The following is a 14,030-nucleotide window of genomic DNA, read 5'->3' on the forward strand; positions in this document are numbered from 1 at the left end:
GCAAGTTGCAGTGTTGCCAGTGAAGCTTTTGGCAGGGGAGGTATGATAGAAATAGATTCGTACTTCTTGGGGAATGATTGTTAATGAAAGACAGAGCATAAATATTTTCTGGCTGTTGTGTAGCAAAATGAAGACTTCTACCAGGAGAAAAATAGAATTAGAGGTCAAAATGCAAAAGAATTGAGCCCAGAGAGGAAAGACCTGAATGCATCTTGTGCTGTTGCGTCTGTGCATCTGAGCTTTGTTTCAGGCAAAGTGTTGGTAGGAATGAGATTTTCTTGTATGTTTTCCTCCTTTGACTCTTCATTTGTTTGGAGATGCTTCTAATATACGTTAATTGGGCTGTGCAAATGAAGCCTTTCTTTCTCTACAAAACAGTTTTATTAAAATACTTTCATGACTCATTTTTATTACATATTTAGATACAATTTGGACTTTTACTTTCCCCAGCTGTACTTTCTCTCCAGTTAACTGATAAATATTGCATTCATTTTTCAGGTGTTGATTATTAATAGTCCTGTATTTCTGCTCACTTTCCAAGGCAAGTTGTAAACACTGATCCACATTTGTGAAGTTGGGAGCAGTCGCTTGGAGTGTTGAGTTTTTCTTTAAAGAACAAAACCCCCAAATCCCCTGAAGCTATGTCAGCAGTTTGACGGAGTCAAATTAAAATCCACTTTATTTGTGGATTTTAATGGACAGTAAATGATTTGTGAGGTGAGAGGGGTGTAAGAGTACTATTTATAAGATCTTGCAACAAAATAAAGTAACTTGCTTTCTTTTTTTTTTTTTTCCTTTCATGGTTAACAATGTTCTTGTAGGAGAGAAACATGGCCTACAAAAGGGAATGGGGATTGTTTAATCTGGAGAAGAGGAGGCTTATTGCTCCACAATTGGTCCACAAGAACCTGAAAGGATTTTGTGGGCAGGTGGGAGTTGATTTCATCCTCCGGGTTGCTAGCGATAGGAAGAGAGGTAATGGCCTCAAGTTGCGCTGGGGAAAGTTCAAGTGGGATATTAGGAAAAATTCTTTCTCTGGAAGAGTAGACAAGCATTGGAACAGGCTGCCTGGGGAGATGGTGGAGTCACCATACCTGCAGGTGTTCAAGAAATGTGTAGATGTGGCAGTTTGGGGCGTGGTTTAATGGGCATGATGGGATGATGGTTGGACTAGATGATCTTAAAGTCTTTTTTAAGCCTAATGATACTATGACTTTGAAAACGTTTAGCTGCCAGGAAAAGGGATCTACCTTGCCTTAGGGTTTTTAATGTTGCTTCATTAAAGTATTGTTTCCCTTTACAATGTATCTTGATCTGTCCTGTAATTTAGAATGTGGAGCAGTTCTTATGGAGAATAATGGTTTGTGGAGATTAAGGATACAGTAACTGGAGAGGAGAATTGATTCAGCAAAATGTAGCTGTCTATCTACTGAAAACTTAATGATATAAAGAGCGTGGCTGCAGTGTACTGGGCATTTTGGCTTGTGCTTGAGCACAAAAGAAGGGATGGCAAGTGGTAGGTCATTCTCCTGTTGCATCAGTTCTCTGCCGTTACAGATGTATTTTCATTCATGCAGTGAACAATACTTCATCATAATTTTGCCTCTTCTGTTTTTTTTTTTTTTTTTTTTTTTTCCCCCTTCCTTGTGTGTCAGGAGCAGCATCCCACTTACCTTGAAATTTCAGGGTAGCTGGGGAGTAGAAACCATTTCTTCTAGCCTCAGAGTTTATCAGTTTAGGAGTTCATCAGCTCCCTTTCTCTGCTTATAAACCATGTAAGTCCAAACATTGCTTTCAAATGTCTTTGGAACGTATTTACAATACTTTCTTCAGTACTTTTTTTTTTCCTCCCCTTTCATTAAGATGAATTAGATGAATTGCTCTCTTCAATTGAATTTCTTTGTAGGATACATTTGTAGTGTGGAAACAGATTTGAATCCTTTCAGGGAAGATTTTGAACACAAACATTTGTGTATGAATGGCCTTTGCATGAGTAAGATTGTACTAATGTGTTGCTGTTAGCTAGGGGTTGCAGTACAGGAAGATACTCGGCATTTTTTCCTTCAGTTTGATTTGGAACTTAACAAATTTACACATCCTGAATTTGTCAGACTGACTTTGGAGTTGGAAATCTCATGAGAAAATAGAAACAAACTGTTGAAATAATCTGAGGTCTCTTCTGAAATACTACTTTATGGCTAGTAACACTTAACACAGCAGGTCTTGTTGGAGGAGCCCTCTGAAGGTTGGAGCAGGGCTAAGGCCAGAACTGGTACCTTGTTGAGGTGAACTTTGAGACACACATAGGCAGAAGGTCCCCTTATTTCTTGGAATATGTTGCTGTGCGCAGCCAGCCTTGAGGGGAACCCTTCTTCACGTCCAAACAGAACCTCCCTAATGAGAGTTCTCCTTGCCAGCTTCAGAGTTTGCTCTGACTTGTGTTGGAGGACCCTGAATCACACATCATAGGCCAGGGGTAACCTTTCCAGTTCCCACTGGGTGGAAATTACCTGTCAGATAATTTCAGACTGCTACCTGGGTTTTTGCTTCCGTGCTCAGTTCTCCATGTGTGATTGTGTTTTCCTTTAAGAAGATGTGAGTTAAACTTGCTAGTATGAAAATGAAGGGAGCAATAACTATAGCAGCTCAAATGCAGTTTTTAGAACCGTTGAATTTTCGATTGGCTTTATGCACTAGTTTTTCTTTGTATTGTGGTGGCTGGGTTTGTTCCCTGGGTCATTTGGATGTTCTGCAGCGCTCTGATATCCATCCAGAAAATATATAAATACAAACTCAACTTACACTGGATAAGTGGATCAAGCTGAAGTCATTCTTCCTTCTCTTCATAATCTCTTAAGAGATTTAGTAGAGTGAAAACCGAATTGTCTAAAGGTCTAACTTTAGTGCTAAAATTGTGTTGTTTGTTATTTCAGACAGTTGTGTACGTAACTTTGTTGGAGAGTCCTGCCTTTCACTGCCTGGATCCTCTTAACAGTGTGCCAAAGGTGAGTGATTCAGGCCTTATTTTTATATCTAAAGATAAGGAGCTAGCTGGATATATTGCTTGGTTGTGCTTTCATGTGGTGTGATGCCTGTAATTTTCTGCAGACTGCTGGATCATTTATTAAATAGCAGATTTTTTCTTTCTGTGATGTGAGACAAACTAGTTCTAGCTCTTGCTTAAAAAGGTAGAAAGATAGGATCAAGTTATTAATTATGTTCTAACTACTGCTGTAGCTGTTTTTTGTCTCCTACCTTCTGTTTGCTACCGACTACTTCAGCTTAGGACACTTATCCTAGAGAAGATGTAGATGAAGTGTATTGCAATGGGAGGTATGGAGGCATAGTAGTAATTCATAGCTTTTGGTTTAGCAGCCTCAGTGTTATTCTTTGATTTCTAAAAACTAACTAATAATTTATTAATTAGTGAAATGAAAGAAGGTTTGTATATTTGTGGTGATTGGTTCTTTGTTTTATTATTTATTTTTTTGGAAGTGTAGATCAGAATTGCATTCAGTATATATAGAGTAACTTCCTGAACTGTCTCTGAAGACTTAATTAACATTATAGAGCTGATGGTTTCTATCTTGTGGCACATCTGCCCACATGCTTGGTATATGTACCTTGTTGTCTTTTCTTTTAGTAACTTTTAAAGAAATGAAACCTCATTATAACTGTTAAAAAAAAAAAAAAAAAAAAAAAGGAAGAAGGCAGAACATTGAATGACCTTTCAGTATTGTACTGGCTACAGCACAGACAAGGGAACTTTACCATACAAATTTACTATTTCTTGTTCAGGTTCTCTGTTCACAAATTAAAATAAAATTACCTTCTTCAGAATGAAGTTATGATGGCTCATTATTGACATTTTGTAGTCCTTAGATGGAAAGCAATGCATTAAGTCCTCATGTGTCTTGATTTTTGCTGTGAGTTGTGTTAAATGGCTGTTCAGTGAAGTGTTATCAGACATTAAACAAATTAATGTCAATAAAATGGAGGTTAATCAGTTAGAATTACGAGCTCAATCCAGTCTTAAATTTATCACCTATGTTATTGGAAATATATTTGGAAATGATTGGGTTTTCTTCAAGGTAATAGAAAAGAAAATTCTGAAATGCTTTGAGGTGAGTTGACTTTTGCACTACATTTTCAGGTTAATTTATATCTATCCACTACATTCAAAGATGATTTTATAACTCTGGCCTTCCCAGCAGGTCAGAATGTGTATCCTTGAACGTTCTGTAATTATTTTTGAACAACAGTGAGAAACCTTTTGTAATAAATTTTAAGAGCAGAGTGGTTGGTTTGTTGATATATATATATATATATATATATATATATATATATATATATATATATTTTGTTCATGTAGGTAGCAGATAAAGTAAAAAAAAAAAAAAAAAAAAAAAAGCTCTTGAAATAGCCATTGATGTAAATAGAAGGCAAATATGCAACCCCCAAAACGATAACGATTCATCTAACTAGGAACTTAATCTTAGTAAAATGATTATAGCTTTTCTATTGAAATTTCTGCTCAAAAGTCAGCTTGTTAACTGTGGCCCAGGCCTTGTATTTGTTTCAAATGTGTAATATAAAATTACTGTCTTTTGGCCTCTTTCATCGTAGCTTTTACTTAAATTTTCTATTAAAAAAATTAATAAAACAAAAGCTTCATCACTTTGTTGAAAGAAATAGGTATTTGGAGTCTGGCTTTAGCGTGCTTTTAATCCAAGCTGTTTCTGAGTCAGAAATCTTTTTTTCTTCTACTCCATAAAATGAAAACTTAAAAAAGAAAAACAAACACCAGGAACACCCAAAGCAACCACTTTTACTGCAGATGAAGGTTTTATATAGTTCTCAAACAGACAATAGCTTGCTAAGAGGAGGAGAAGAGCAGCCTTTTCCATCTTTGGACATCTCAGTTGCTTCCTCCACTTTTTTAAGTGTAGGTGTACAGAATACTTGCTCTGTCCAGTCAGGCAACACTTGATTTCAGTAAGAAAATTAAATCTCATTTCTTTATTATTATTTAACATCTCTGTCCCTTGTGTGCACATGCATACCATTGTGCATGTTTCTGATGGACTGTATTGAGTTTGGTAAAACTGATTCTGCAGAACGTGGAGCATTCTAATGCCTTTCCAAAAAGGGAATTAACACTTATATGATATGTAGGTTCAGTAAAGCTTGTACTTGAAGTGCTTCATTGAATCAGAACCTAGTAAATATTTTGCTCTTAGAAAAGCAAATGCAGTTGTTAAATGTTCACAAATGACACTGAAAATGGTCTTTGTATCTCACCAAACTTCAGGCAGTATTGGGTCCTCCCAGGATTTTGTTGAATCTGACAACTGTGGCATAACTTGTGTGTGTTAAATGGTCGTCTTTTATCTAACTGCACACTTGCTGCTTTCAGTTGTTTGTTTCTCTTTGTTTAAAAAAAAAAAAAAGAGCTGTACAGAAAGGCACCTTTTTTGTTGCTAAAACTTTCTGTCATTTCTGTAGTTACAGTAGTGTGAAGCTAGAATGTATAATATTCTGGCAATTTATTGTAGTCATTCAGTTGCTGTAAGCTTGAAACGATCCTAAAAGCATTTAACTATTATAGAATGTGATATTGCATTTAATGTTATTCTGTGATTTTTGAACTTGTTACTCCTTCACTTACAGTTTCTTTGTAAAATAAATAAATAAAGAAAAAGCTGCATATTGTATTTTACAACAAAACGCTTTGAAAAGTGGTTGCACTATTAACATGTACCTTCTAGTGGTAATGCCCAGATAATTTGTTTTAGGAAATATTCTTTACTAGTATAATTTTTTTTTTTTTTTTTTTTGAGAATAAGCTTGCCTTCATATATACCTTCCTGGAATGTACTGTTTGGCTATGCAGGGATACATCTGTACAGAGAAGGTAGATAGTCTGAAGAAATTAGAGGTAAGCAGATGAAGCTCAGTTGTCACAGTCTTTTCGTGCTCAGTAGATTCGCCAAACTGAGATCAGATGTCAGTGGTTACAGTATTAGGACACTTCGTGGAGAGCCTCGTCTGCAGAGGTATTCAGACAGCTGCTGTGCAAATGCACACGTGTTGCAAGGCAGGAGACTCACTGGCAGCTTCTGAAAGAGCAGTCGTCTTCATTTAAAGAGGTAAAAGCACCACATTGATTGCAACCTGATGCAACTGTCTGCAATGCTGTATGAAAGTACTTGGTGTTTTTTGTGGCTCACCATGTTTGCAGTTGTTAATGGATTTCTGAGGAGTTGAAAACCGTGGAGAATAGTTCCTATTCTTAACATTATTTGAGGTGGTTTCATGGGGAGTTTTTGTTCTGATAATAATTAGATGAATGAAAAGTATGGACTGAGTAGATTTCTACATTCTTTTCCCAAGAAGAATAATCATGTATTTGTCAGTTATCATAGGTGTCTAAAGTGTCAATTTTAAGCCTTTGAGTATAGCTTTTAATGTTTCTTAAAATACTTATGGAAGTGCAGTATAGCTATCAATTTTATAGAACACTGCTGATTATCTTGTGCTGGTGATACAATACTTTCTAAATGATGGTAATGAATATTAGAGAAAAATGCTTTCCCTTCTGCTCTCATGTCCACGCAACCAGCAGTATACCCCCCAGATATTTTTATGTTGATGCGGTGCACAATAGATTTTCACTGAATTAAATACCTTTTTCCAATTTTTGACTAATTTGTTTCTTGTCGTAATCAAGTTGTAATTCTTTACATGAAAACATAAGCATGCTTTTCTTTACTAATAGTATCAAAGTAGATTAAGAATCGTTTGTCTAATTTTTTTTCCTTCTTTTTTCCTGACTGCCTCAGGTTCAATTAGGTTCTGCTGCTACCTACAAACCAAATCTATTATAGCCCACAAATGACATTTGTGATTCGCTGTAACCGCTATCTGTATGATTTCTGTGTCACAGAGAGCACAACCCAGCTTTTATCAATATGTGTACACTCAGCTTAGTGAAAACAAAAAGATGACAGCGTCTTCCCTGGTGGAAGTTGTTTTGTGGTTTGGTAGTCTTTATGGACTTCAGCTGTATTTTTATCCAACGTGTCAATTTTCTAAGCCAAAACAGGACTTTGCCTGCTGAAAAGGATCTAGTGTATTTCTTAGCTCTTGAATATAGCTATGAATTAAACTACATATTAAGAATATGTATGAGTATATATGTATACGTACAAATAAGCCAAGATGAAGCTTGTGCCTCTTTGTTTATAAAATGATAACAAAAGACCTGGAGACCAAACCTTATGTCTTGACCAGTGCTAAATGGAATGTCACTGAGCTAGTTGAACCCATATTTCCTGGGTTACTAAATGAACATATTCCTGCGTTAAGCTGGTTTCAGTTAGAAGAGTGGAATACACGCAGCTTTTCTGAGGGACAGCTGATGTGGTTCAGAATATCATCTTGAGAATCCCTTGATGATAGTTCATGTGGTCAATCTGCCTTAATGGAAGAGTACCTGATTTGCTGAAAAACCTTTGTTAGGTAAGTGTTGCATGTGGAGGCATGTATCCAGGAGAGTCAGCTGGAGAGCTTGGGATGTGTGGATTTTAAGCAACCCCTATGCCAGCACATTGTGCAGTGTGATAAGGCTGTATCAGCACAGGGGCAGTTTAGTAATCCACTGCCCTCCTGGAGGAGGAAATAGATTAGCCAGGCAGCCAAGGCTGACGTTACCAAGCGCTAGCTACCCTAATAGCTCTGTCCTGCCCCAGGAAGGAGCTGCTGTTATCTTCTGCTTGCAAACTTTTCCTGAAGATGCCCTCCCTTCATCTTTCTCAGGGATGCCAGGCTTGTTTCACAGCTCAGTACTTTGGGGGCTTGACTTAGGGCTTCACAGAATGAGGAGTGAAGGCCAGCATTGGCATCGGTCCTGGTTATAAAATCAGTTGCAGAATTGTTTATCTATTTCATAATTGCTGGAAGACAATTCTTCTGTTTTGAAGGTTCTGAGGGAACTTAAAATGATCCATTGTTCGTGTTACAGTCAGGGTGTAAGTTAATAGAATGCAGCTAAAATTGTAAATGTCCATATGAAATACATTCCATATGAAAATACGTATCATTTGAATATTGTATTAAATGTATATGTTACATTTAATGCATTATGATATTAAAAAAACTTTACTTGCTAAATGGCTCCTTTTGATGAATGGGATGAGACTGTTTGTAATTTGTGTGTTGAAGAAGCATTCTTGGTAACTGCTAAAATTGGTAGATTTTACAAAACAAAATATTTAAAAAATCACCGACATAAATTTGCTATGGAATTCTGTATCTGATAACTTGCTTAATTAATCTTGGATTACAACTACTATTAGTACTGTGCTGACAAAGCCTGAATTGTGCTAAGCTGAGTGAACTGAGGAAAATGAGCTTGTCCTGTTGTGTATTTTGTTTAAGCCTGTAGTAATATGAGGCATAGAATTCCACGCATACAGAAGTAAACCTTTTAAATTCGTTTTTTTTTCTCTCTCTGACCTTAAGTTTGTGAGTCTGATTTTTAAGACATCATAGCTCCTTGCCATCTCTTGGATTTTACACTCCTTTCCTTTGAGCCCTTTCTTTCCACACTCTTTTGTTTCAGGGATCCCCTGCAGCTCTTGTTTTATCCCTTCTTTATTTGGAGGCTGTTTCCTACATCAGCTGCTCTCAGTAGTTCCCCATAATAGAGCCTATGTTCAGGTCATTTGCAACCTGTTCTCCTACCCTCATGTCTTATACTTTATCCTGCTCTTGATTTTGGACACAGCAGCTGCATGCTTGGCCCTCCCAGCAGGCCTGCTGCTGCTGTCTTTGTGACTTTCACTTTTTTTATTTTTTTTTCATGCTAGTCTGAGTCTTTGCATTTCTTCCTGGCACTTCTTTTCCCTCTTGTCATTTGTTGCACATCTTCCTTAAACACATCTACCTTTAAAAAAAAAAAAAAAAAAAAAAAAAAAATTACCTGTAGTCTGGTATTATTTTGTGATGGGAAATACTAACGTCTTACCTGATGTGTTCCTATATGCACATTGAGTGTTGAGTGCAGGAAGCGATGTCAGAGAGATCCTTTGCCTGAAGCAACTGGTAGGTGGGGGATCTGCATTTTCCCAAGAGGCTGATTTGGAATTCTTTATCCATCTTGCACCAGAATCATTCATCTTATGATGAATGTTGGTGCTTAGAACATCCCCTGATGAGCTGAGTTGTTTCATACCATTCCAGATACCATCCCAAAAAATGGTTCTGAGGTGTGGGTTAGACCATCTTTGTTTGATTCCTGAATTTGTCTTTCAGGATTAAACAGATAGAGCAAGCATTGGTTTTCATCTCTTTATTCTCCCCGAAGACTGTTGAAAGGCATTTAATACCAGCTCTGAATTTAGATAAGATTTGCATCATGGCTGGAGAAAGTACTGCGTTATAGTGATAAAGATGGGGTATGTTGTAAAGCATATATCTCGAAACACAAAGTTGTGTAAGATTTACTCAGATGTTTTCACTAGAATAAGTCTTTTATTTATTCTTGTGTATATATATGTGTATAATATACAGTATATGTGTATAATATATGTATTTATATAACATATGTATATATATTTATAAAACTGTTGTTTTTTTTTTTTTAAACAACTTTGTGAGCAAGGTTTTGATAGTAGTACCCTTTAGACCTTGAACCTTACCGTCAGTGAAATAATGTTCCCAAATGCTGACATGCTCCAAGCACTGCTGGAATACACAGTTGCTCTGAGATACTTTCTGAAATGTAGGGAAATCTCAAGATCTGTAAGTTGTGCCTTTCTCCCATGTATTACCTTCGCCATGTGACCAAAACGGCAGGGGAGGTGCTGGTGGTCACATACATGTGGTGGGCTTATGTCTGCTTGTGTGAGGAACAGCTGCTGCTGTTCTTGTGGCGGTGGGGGAAAAGTGGAAGCAGTGCTATCAGTGGGTTGCTGCAACTTGCTCTCTGGCTGTGGTTTAGGAGCAGCAGAGGAAGATGATGGCATGAAACAGGCTACAGAACAGATTCTGGCCCGTAAGTGCTGGCTGGGCATCTCTGCCTCCTGAATCTTGGCTCATTCTGTATAGTCCTTTAAAAAATAAGAGTAAAAACAAGGAAGACAATATTGGGTGCAATGCATGGGACTACTTACCTTTCTGGAACTAAAACTTGTTTTCAGGATTGAGAGTTTTTGAACCTAAATGTATTACACAGTGGAGAAGCAGGAACATGGCATCAATTAATGACATCCTGCACTTCAGTGCAAAAACTATTCCTCAGAGCTTAATTCTCAACAAGGAGCACAAGAACAAATAAACTGGAAATGCTTGGTATTAGTCATTTGAAGCATTTACAGGCTCTGTGACCCAGGAAAGGGTAACTTATTTTCCAGTTCATCCCAAAGTTCACCAGATGTGGTGAATGCCTTGTCCTTGGAGACTTCCAAGGCAAGGCCAGATCAGGTCCTAGGCAACCTGATCAAGCTGTGCACGTCTCTGTTTGTTGGAATGGAGCTGAAACAGATGACATTTGAAGGTCCCTTCCAGCTCTAAGGATTGTATGATTCTATGTGGACAGGAGACATTTGTATCTTCTCTCACCTTTCTGTTCCACCACCTTGAGATAATTTGTGAATAAACTTCATACACATAATACAGCTTTTTTGGTGAACTAGGGGAATTATTTCTTGCCACTTCTTTCAGCCACTTATTCACAGTTCTAGTGTTAGCATATGAATTTTCTTGAAAAGCTAATCAGTGTAGCCCAGCGCAAATTAGATAACACTCCTGGCTTCTCTATAAGATCTCATATAGGTAATGAAGAAATGGTCTACTTTTGTTTTAATATTCCTTAAAACAGAGCTATGGTGTTTTGTTCTTGAGTTTTTAATACTAGCAATAATAAGGTGCTATTAGAGGCTGTGAAACATTAAATATTTTTTGTATTGCTCCCAGCCTAAACTGTATATGGAACAATAGTCACTTTTACTGAAACTTGGTACCAATATAAATTATTTTATTTGTATTCATCTAGAAGGACTAAAACTTGTAGCTAAACTTCCAAATTTCAGACCTGTGTGACTTGTTTTTCTTCTATTTAATTTTGATTCAAGTACAGATACTAATTCCCACAGTCTCTCTTCATGTTTGGAAATTATTTGGCTCTACTATTTCCCTTTCACTGTTGTTGATGCATTTTATTGTTATCTAGTGTGAGGAAAGAAGAAAACATGTCCATGAGTGAGGATAGAACATCCCATCAGTGTGAAAGTACGTAACGTTTTTAGATGAAAGGGAATATGATGTAGCAGCCGAAGCCAAATGTTTCATTTTGAACTGATTTGCTTATTGCAGACACATTTTTTTTGCAGAAAAGTGGGCTGTGGAGAAATTTCTGGCAGAAGATAAAACGATAGAAGGGGATTTAGGGAAAAGATCACTTTTGTTGAAGCATTGGAGTTGAGAGTAGTTTACTTTTTCTTGGTTTTGGGTAACAGTTTCTGTGGGAAAACTCTGGTTTACTTTCAAAAGTACTTTCCGGAGCAGCAGCTCTAGTGCAGTGGAAAATCATGTTAGGGCTAACAGCCATGCAATGACTTCCTCACTTACCCTTATCTGGGTAAGCAGTGTTAGAGCAGCTGAACTGCGAGGTAAGAGTTCAGAATGAAGTGCATCTCCCTAGTGCGCTTATGGAAATCTGTATTCTATGGAGCGTGTTTTGCAGAAACATTCATAAATTAGAAAAAATAAAATCCTTGTTGTTCTCTGTCCTGTTCTCTGAATGGCGTTTCTTTTTGGTGTAGGCACGTACCCCTCCCCTTAGGGGAATTAACAGAGACTTCCTGCTGTAGTCATGTGGTAGAGCATTCACAAGTGCTACTTCTTTCTGAAAGGCACTCACTCAAGCTGGGGGAAGATACGTAAGAAATATTTTGTTAAAAGAAATGAATACTGCCAACATTCCAGGCCAAGAGCACAGCCTTGACTTACATGTAAATGATTTTGAAGATCTGTAGGATAGATTGGCTTGAGACCCATTTATTGGGAAAGGTGAAGCTTTAGAGAGTTTCATCTGCATTTGTGTTTTGGGGGTGTTAAGAGGGGATCTCAGTATGACTCTGAGAAGTTTGTTAGATTGAAGTGGAACAGATAATTTAAGGGGGAGACTCGGGTGACTCTTTCTTATCTTGGCTCCTGCTTTTTAAATTGTGTAGCATTAGTGCAGCAGTCATTGATTTCACCAGTAAGTGAGGCTGTGACATATCAATTGAAGATGCTGGAAAATATCTTCATTTTGAATTGCAGCTCCTCTAGGCATGCGTCCTATTGGAAAACTACAAAGGTGGCTTTGAGTGACCATCTCCACTGTGATTTTCATCAGGAAGGTGCATAAATTTAAATAGAAATAGTTTAGTTACGTCTAATCGAATCAAGCACTGCATCTTTCAAGCTGCCTCTTTGATTACACACACAAGCACAGAGACTGAAGATATGAAGAATGAAGGTACCTTAAGTCTGGTGGTTATTTTTACCTGTAGCATTCAAAGACCCCACTTCTGGAAGGTGGTTTTCTGCTCACGAAACCCTCTCCTAGATTTTGTCAGTAATTGTTAGGGTTACCCTGAGTTCGGGTGAACTTCTGCATGACATTTTGTTCTAAAAGATTTTTAAATAGAGGAGCGTTTCTTCCCCCCCACCTTTCTATGCAGATGCATCTTTCAATATAGAATATAAATTCTATTCCAAGTGACCTAGTAAATAATCCATAAGTGTAAGAATTTATTTGGTATTTGAAATAACAGCAAATTGGAAAGTTCATAGGAACAGAGTCTAAACAGGGCCTTTAAGTGCTTAGGTCTCGGTGAACTAGAAAGTTAAAACAATTTTTAATATACGTATTTTTCGGAATTTCCTACTGTCATGCAGTAAATTAAATTTGTAATGTGATGGATAAATTGCTGTAAAGTGTCAAGTGAACATAGTCTAGAAATAAACAGTGCCCTCTTTTTTTTTTTTTTTCCTTAAACAGCCTTGATTGGTGGGAATAAATGCATTTTTGAACTGACCAAGCATCTTTTCCTCTTTGTAGTTTAAAAAAAATATATAAAAAAGAATATATGATTTTTCTGTTGGGGAACAGAAGGTCAACAGTTCAATTTTATTTTCAGCACTTTATAGACAGTTTAAAGTGAAATCTCTGGAAAAGTAGGTAGCAGTGTTTCAAGGGATTAGCTGTAAAGTGTAGCAATCTACCGTGATTCTGAGCTTTGTCCTTCCATGTAAGATCAAGGTTATGCTGCTTAGGTTTGAGGACTGTTCTTTGCTTATATGGTGCATAAATGTACTAGCACTTCTAATGAAATATAATTCATACACACTGCTGAATGTTTGAGCTAGGGAAAGAAAAGATACAATGAAAACAGATTATGCAAACGCTTTTTGAAACGTTCATGAAATTCAAGAATGCCTCCTTTATAAAATCTTACGATGCTTACCATGTCATGAATGGCTGACTTTTAATTTCAAGGCAAGAAGGATGGCTGAAGTGTAAGTGAGACCATCAGTGAATGAGTAGCAGTAAGCTTGCTTTGTTATTACACAGAGTGTGTTTCATCCATCTATCATATGCATAATGCTACCTAAATGTCAACTTAGGGCATTTGTTTCTCTGTGATTTTGTGTGTTGGACACTTGTCACTGCTTTTGTAAGAGCCTGCTGGTCAGTGTGAAATGGTTTGCCATTTTGTCTTGTCTGTACGCTTCGTAGGTGTTGGTGTTCTTCTAGAATTTTCCCATTTTCTATCTTGACTTTGGTTTTCTTACGTCTCCAAATGGCTTAAGCAGATAGGCTTAAATCTGGTCTGCTGGGAAGAATGGGGAGTTAACAGTCCAAAGAAACACCGCTAGTCATTAAGCCTTGTCATATTTCTGACTTAGTAGAATCAACCACAAAGCAACACTGAGATCAGGCCATTCATCACTGCAGCTGTTGTAGACGAGAGATGTAG

At 37.2% G+C, this 14,030-nt stretch overlaps 1 protein-coding gene across 5 annotated transcripts in view; it reads left to right on the forward strand.

Annotated features, from left to right (window-relative positions):
• Positions 1-14,030, forward strand: part of NCK2 (NCK adaptor protein 2) — an 84,533-nt gene that overhangs the window by 29,801 nt on the left and 40,702 nt on the right. For 4 of the 5 annotated variants that reach the window (XM_085214655.1, XM_085214676.1, XM_003203176.5 and 1 more), the window contains exon 2: positions 2,934-3,005. The exons of the other annotated variant lie outside the window; for it this stretch is intronic. The gene's annotated coding sequence lies outside the window, so the exon portion shown is untranslated. The remainder of the gene's footprint in view (positions 1-2,933; positions 3,006-14,030) is intronic. 5 annotated transcript variants of the gene reach the window in all.

The sequence above is a fragment of the Meleagris gallopavo genome, chromosome 1 (genome assembly GCF_905368555.1).
Source record: "Meleagris gallopavo chromosome 1, MGAL_WU_HG_1.1, whole genome shotgun sequence".
NCBI lineage: Eukaryota > Metazoa > Chordata > Aves > Galliformes > Phasianidae > Meleagris > Meleagris gallopavo.